A 6,461-nucleotide genomic window follows, 5' to 3' on the forward strand; every position below is an offset into this window, starting at 1 on the left:
TTCTGAAAATTATTTGATAAAATGATCAAATTAGCTGGTTAGCATTTTGGAATAAATCAGTGACATGTGCACAGTGGATGAAAAATGTAGTTTCTAGCACTGGTCTTCACTGTTACCAACACTGGTCTTAAGCCAAACAACATTATGCTGGACTTAATCATGACAGCTTGAGGTTTGCTTACAGTCTCAGTAGATGTAGGTTCAGCTATTATTATAACATGGTCAGGCATTCTGGCAAGTTCAGGGAACATGACATTCTCCTTTCAAGATGAATCAGTCTTTTGAAGAATTAAGGTCAGTCTGAGGCCAAATGGTTGGGTTTTTCTCCACAGAAGAATTACATTTTGGTCTGAGTGAATGGGATCAAAGTCACATAACAAGGTTAGGAAGATAAGTTCAGATGAAACTGAAATGACCCATGTGGGAAAATTGTTCCATCTGTTAAATAATAGTAAAGAAAAAGAAGAATATGGCAAAATAGGGTTATATAACATACAGTAAACAACAAATGACTGAATGAGATTGCAGCATGAACTATAAAGAATGTGCAAAAGTGTGTTCGTATTCACATTAACACAGGAATTCACATTAACAGAGGGCCATACATGTGTACAGACTGTGTCTAGGTGTGACTTGCAGTGTAAAAACTATACAACCTACCAAATACATTCAAATTACAGATGTAGATAACATGAACAGGGCATGCAGATTTGGATAAGTGCATTATTAGCTCTCCACCTCATGAAAAACTCCAGATGGAGGCACCAGATGTACAAAAAAATGACAATGGGCGAAACACTTGTGTCTATTGTCCATATCACTATCATAATCATAACATAAGTGGGTCTGGAAGTCAAACTGGAGGGGGTCCAGAGAGTCATGTTGTCATCAGTTAGAGAGCAGGAGGGATGGGCAGTGTGTGTGTGTGTGTGTGTGTGTGTGTACGTGTGTGTGCGTGTGTTTGGCCAGTTATACCTCCATCACACTAAATGTTCTTTCCATTCAGTATCTTCTTCTTCAGCTCCTTTTGGACAGGCCTAACTGACTCTTCCTCCTTAACTGCCTCCTGAAATTCATATTCTTACAATTGTAAAGGATTTTAATGTCTTATGTATCCACCCTCATTATTTGGGTACAGCAAGTCCAGTGTCTTGTGTCTCCTTGTAGAGTTGCACATATTGAGTGAAGTCGGAGTGGAGGAGAGGGAGACGGGGTGAAGGCCATGAGGGATGCTGTGACTGCTCTGCTGTACGTCCTGCCCGGCTTTAATCAGCCTTCCTGCTGGGAGACTAATCCAACAGCAGGGGGCACAAGAGAGCTTGACAAATGATTTCCTGCTGATAGTGACCTTTGTCATAGTGCACTTGTGATGGTGAGAGGGCACTTGTTGCATTCATGTCATCACTGAATGCCTCATGAGATTAGTATAATCTTGCTGTATTATCATCAGAAAGGAGCTTGTATTACTCCACTATTAACACCTGTAGTATTGATTTGAGAGAGCAAATCAATACTACAGGTAATAGGTACAGCAAAGAGCAATCTGGATGTATGCTGAAAGCTGTGCAGGAAGACATTCTTGGCATCAGGCTTTGACTTTTTGACCACCAGTGTGTGGGCTACACATCTCAACAGTGATCCACTGAAGGTGGCTGTATAGTGTGTGAATTGACACTTACAAATCTGTTGGCCTGCATCATTGTCAGTTTCTGAACAAAACACATAAAAGGTCAGATCAAAAGTCTGTTCGTAAAGAATCCCACAAAGAACCACAGTAAATCTGTTTTTCACTGTTACATAAACAGTCAAACAATAAAACTCTCTTTTACGAGTAAACACAGCGTGTTATCACAAACCAAGTTCAATTTAGTCCAAACAACCACACCTGGACACACACACACACACACGCATGCACACACACACACACACTCACACACACACACACACACACACACATTCATTTGTGGGAGGGAACTGTAAGAAGAAACCATTTTGTCTGGAACATCAGCAATGCTTTTTGGTCTCTGGGAAGGCAAGTAAACACAATAAGGAGTTCTTGAACAAAAGGTGCTCCTTCACTCAATTTGTGGTTATTAACTCGAGTTTCTCTCTCTCTCTCCTCTCACTCACTTGCTCCTGCATGCACACATAATGCGCATACATACGCACACATGCACACGCACTATAGCAGACATTAGATGATGAGACATTATAGTCCTGGCACACACACACCATCAAAGCAATTGCTGTGTAAGTTTTCATTTCAGGAACGTGAATTTACTTTTAAAGGGCACCATATAATTTCTGGCCCCAGCCGCACTCCAGGTGCACTGCAGCGCACAGCTCAAGATTGATGGCATTCTTAACAGAAACTTGTCCAACTGACATCTACGCATAACGTGTTGTGCGTGATAATTAAAAATGTGTACGCTACAGAGCCTTTTCACATCTCCTTGAGTCTCAGCAGTGCCCGCTGGGAGAGCTTTATTTTTAGCTCCTTGGTCTTTGATTAAAATACGACTCTCTTGGTGACCTTCACACCTGCCGCAGCTCTGCCAGGTCCATGGGAACACGGCCACTTGATAAATAAAGACCTGCCACCAGAACCACTGACAACCCATAATCAATTCCCCATGAACTGGGCCGGGCCCGGGCGTGTTTGCTGTGATGCCATTACAGTACAGCACCCACGCTTTGTGCTACTTATTTCTCCTTTGCATATCTACTGTATCACGCATGTGGTGGAAGTACAATTCAGAATCCATTTTTCTAACATTACAAACAGGCAGCAAGGCAGGAAGAGACAGAGACAGATGGACAGGTGGATAGCATTGATACATATAAATGGAAAGTGTAATCGATAGATGATGGATGGGTGAAAAATGAACAAGATAGGTTAAAGAAGGTCAAGGAGCCTGGCCTGCTGCATCTTGTTGTCCATTTGCTGGTGACTTCATTACCGTAATGGATGAATGTAGGGCAGAACCACACTTTGGGTGTCCAAATGAATTAAGGACACATACACTTCAATTCCCCGTGGGCCCAGAGCATTTGTCTTTGTTGGTTTTTTTTTTTATGATGGGAAGAAAGCAGCAAGAGCCGGCTTGTTTCCACGGGTCAAATAGGAATGGATGTGCACCATGTTGGGAGGGGAAGATGTAAAATCGATTGTTCCACATGACTGATTACCTTGTGAATTTTTTAATCAGCGATGTAATCTGCAGGTTTTACCCAAAATGAATAACGTAATCTGATTACTTTCAGTTACTGCTTGTGTATTATGTTGCCTCCAAACCCACAGAATTTGCAGTTACATGGACAAGACACTTACAATACAATAACCCTTATTCCAGTGCACAGGCTGCAATTTTATCTGTGTTGTTATTATCTTACACAACCACTATCATCCCCATAATTTCAAGATGTGGAAAATGATGTGGCTAAAATTGCACAAACAAAATGTCTTTTCCAAATATGTTTCCCAGTAATCCAAGAAGTAATCCCCTATAAAGTACCTGAAATTAAATACTGTGTTTATTGCACTATCTAGACCACTACAATCTTTTTGTAATCAGATAACTATAATCCTGTACTCGCTTACCTCTCAACCCTGGGCTTACATAAGTGTCATTGTGGTGAATATGCATGTTAAGGAGGCTACTTATCGGGGTGTAAACACTTTGGCTTTATACATGAAGTGGAACCTACTTGTATCTTGCAAAGGTTAGCGGTGCATGTAAGCACAGGCCCGTCTTTGTCAGGCGACCTTATCAGCATGCATAGTGTCATGTCATGCTTAGAAGGTGCTACTACATCCAGCGCTGTCATAAAATCAATACACCATCCTCTGAAGGCTTTACCAATAATTCATATTGGCTCTGTCCCATGCAGTGTTCAAGGACTGACTGTTGAAATTGTTTACCACATCCAATATTTCTGTATATTGGACTCAATCAGATCATAAATATATTCTTTCCAGATTCAGTGAATAAACAGAACCGGTGCTTCCTTGTTCCTTGATGCATGCTGACTTTGCTTGATCCTCATACACCCGTCGTTGTGTTGGCTGAGGGTGACAATTCTTTCTGCGGAGAGGAGTGTGTTGTAGACTTCTTTGTGTTTGTTATTGTTGGGCGGTTCTTGAAGTGTTGCTCAGAATGTGCCAGCAAGGCTATGCACAGATGTGGCAAAAACTCAAAACAAGAATCAGCACGAGTGTACACGCACGAGCCCGCGCACGAGCACACACACACACACACACACACACACACATACACACTGCTTAAATATGAAGCTGATGCCTTTTTCTAGGTCACCGTCTCACTGGGTGGCTTGACGAGTTTGCCTATCTGGGAAAGCTATTCAAAAAAGGTGATTGGATGATTGGATTTCTGATCATGGGGCTTGTCCAGCTGAGCAATTGATAAATTCAAAATGTTGTCCTTATTCTCTGTGAAGAGTATGAGAACAGTTTTCATCACCGTAGTTGAATCCTCTTCATTGGGACACTTCTGAATTCACTTGTTTCCCTCCTTCCGATCCGAGTGTGAGTAGTCCAGTTTCCACACGCTGTGGGCCTAGATTGCACGGCTCCGGCACCAGGCACACTCATATTCAGAAAACAACAGTGCACTTATACGGACCTCTACGGAGGCTGATGGCATATTTATCACATAAATGCACTACACCCCAATATGCTGTGAGCGCCTGCTTCGTAATTGGCCAATTGGCCTATGCAACTGGAATGACCCTTAGCACAGTGCTGCACACACAAAGCCTGCCAGGATTTGATACCATGGAGACGTGGTAGGATGCATGATGTCTCCAAAGCTGGGATGCATCATGCCTAGATTGAAGATAAATCATGTTTCAGATTAGTCCGAAGACGAGGGCCAGTCCGTGTTGAAGGACTGCTTCATGGTGGTGACCTCTTCCAGCTGCAGTACCCGGGGGGGGATTAGAAAGACTATCTTAAACCCAGGTAGCCTGGCAACAAAGAGTCAGAAAGAGCATAGTAATACCAAAACAAATGGTTTTATTAAAGCATGCATGACAGCCCTTTCGACACCTGTCAGGTTGATTAAGATTGGATTTTTCAACACCTGAATGCTAGTCTTAAGAGACAGGTGTGTAGGATAAAGATACGCACTCACAAAAGCCATACACTGTGCCCTTAGAGGGATCGGCTACTCGTAATAAGTTGAAATTGGATCCTAACCACACTTAACCCAGTTTGCTATGGTCTTGGCTCTCCTGACTCTTCACGAGATGGCATACTCAGGGGAGGGCACTGTCACCTTGGATTAAAGCATCTCCTGAATAATGCCTCTTTGCATGTCAGTGGATCTGAGGGAGGCTTTAGCACAGTGTGCATAAAGCATTTTGTGCATTCAAAGCTTCAATGAAAATGAGAAGCCAGCCATACCTTCTTGGTGCATGTGAGCATATCGCATCTAATAAAATGATGCGAGTTATCTTCTAAAAAAAAAAAAATAGAGGCCAGTATACAGGGGTTGAAACCAGCGGAGACAGAGGTACTGGGGGGATGGAAGCCCCCTGCGGCTCTGCATGGCTAAAATCTGAGCACAGGCCAGCATATGGCCAGTAAGATACCAAACAGGCAATCACAAAATCACAGGCTTCACAGTTGTTTACATTTGTTAAGTTTATTTGGGCTATTTCACAAGCACTGAAAAGCATTTTTATTCAAACGCATTTGACATTTTATGAGATCACGTTGTATCAAAAAATCCACAAGGATGCTGAACTCTATTGACACAGTGGGACCATCTGTCTGTCTTGCTGACAGCCAAATCTGTTAACTCTGGGTTTGGCGTTGATTCAACTGAAAATGGGGGCACATGTTAAAAGGGCTCCCTTTCCTGGACGCTTGGCAGTAAAAGCTTTCTTTCAGTGATGCGCATAGATCCTCCCTCCCAATTCAGTTTACAACGGGCCGTCCTTTTAACTTTCTCATAGCAGTGACGTCTAGATTGCAAGGGATTAAAGATTAGGATCTGGAACAGCGGAGAGCTGTTGCATAATTAACTCCACGACGAGGAATTGAGTTATTCCTCGGTCGCGTCGGATACTCCCAACAAAAGTGGCACCCCGTGGGCGGTGCATTGAGGAGACTCTTTTCCATCTCGGTAGACTCCAGCTTCACTGGTCAGAAGCTGGAAATGAAGCTGGGGATATGACAATTTAGGGTTACCCGAGGAGTAAACCATGCATGTAAAAGGAGTTTTGGTGCGGGGCCAGCGGTGAAGGGTATGTATCCATCTGAAGGTGCGCGTCTCCAAGGTGGATTTGGTTTCCAATCCTGTAATACAAACTGACGGACCGACTTCATTTGAGTATTTATGAGAAACCGACCCGAATGGAAAGGACAGTGCATCACCTGAAGAGAAGCTGAAACAGTGCTGCTCACGGGCGACAAGCCCAGATTCAACATTAAATTA

This window comes from Centroberyx affinis, unplaced genomic scaffold, assembly GCF_046629955.1.
Source record: "Centroberyx affinis isolate AG114_WGS23_722 - 3 ecotype Tasmania unplaced genomic scaffold, CSIRO-AGI_Caff_v1 ptg005038l_1, whole genome shotgun sequence".
NCBI classification, from domain to species: domain Eukaryota; kingdom Metazoa; phylum Chordata; class Actinopteri; order Beryciformes; family Berycidae; genus Centroberyx; species Centroberyx affinis.